Consider the following 568-nt stretch of genomic DNA (forward strand, 5'->3'; position numbering starts at 1 on the left):
TAAGGCTTTATTAGCCACTATATTTTGGGGTTATTTATTGTTATTTAATGAGAATTACGTGACACAACTCATGGTGAAAATGAGGGTGTTACATGGGGTGCGGGTGAATGGCGGTTGTGAAGGCGACAATAGTAGTGTGGGGGTGAAGGGTTAGGTTAAGGGCGACATGGGCGAGGAGGTGGGGATCAGTGACAGCTGTGACGATGATAGTGGTGGGATGATGGTCAGGGTGATTGGGAGTGGGTGGGTATGATGACGAAAGTAGTGACATAGTGGCTAGTGGTGGTTAGGGTAGGGTGCGATAGGGTGAGTGGCAGTTGTGACGACGACAATAATGTTGTGGTGGTGGGGGTTAGGTTAGGGGTGTGACAATAACGTTAGTAGCATAGTCGTAGTAGGGATGTGTAGTGAGTAACCGGAGGGTGGGTAGGTGTGATGACAACAGTAGTGGCATAGTGGTTAGGGTGGGGTAGGGTGGGTGGCAGCGACATTAGTGATGGGGGTTAAGGGTGGGACATCATGAACAATAGTAGCATGATCGTGGTGGGTGGCAGCGACATTAGTGATG

The sequence above is a fragment of the Cynara cardunculus genome (genome assembly GCF_001531365.2).
Source record: "Cynara cardunculus var. scolymus isolate 2C chromosome LG 15, CcrdV1, whole genome shotgun sequence".
NCBI lineage: Eukaryota > Viridiplantae > Streptophyta > Magnoliopsida > Asterales > Asteraceae > Cynara > Cynara cardunculus.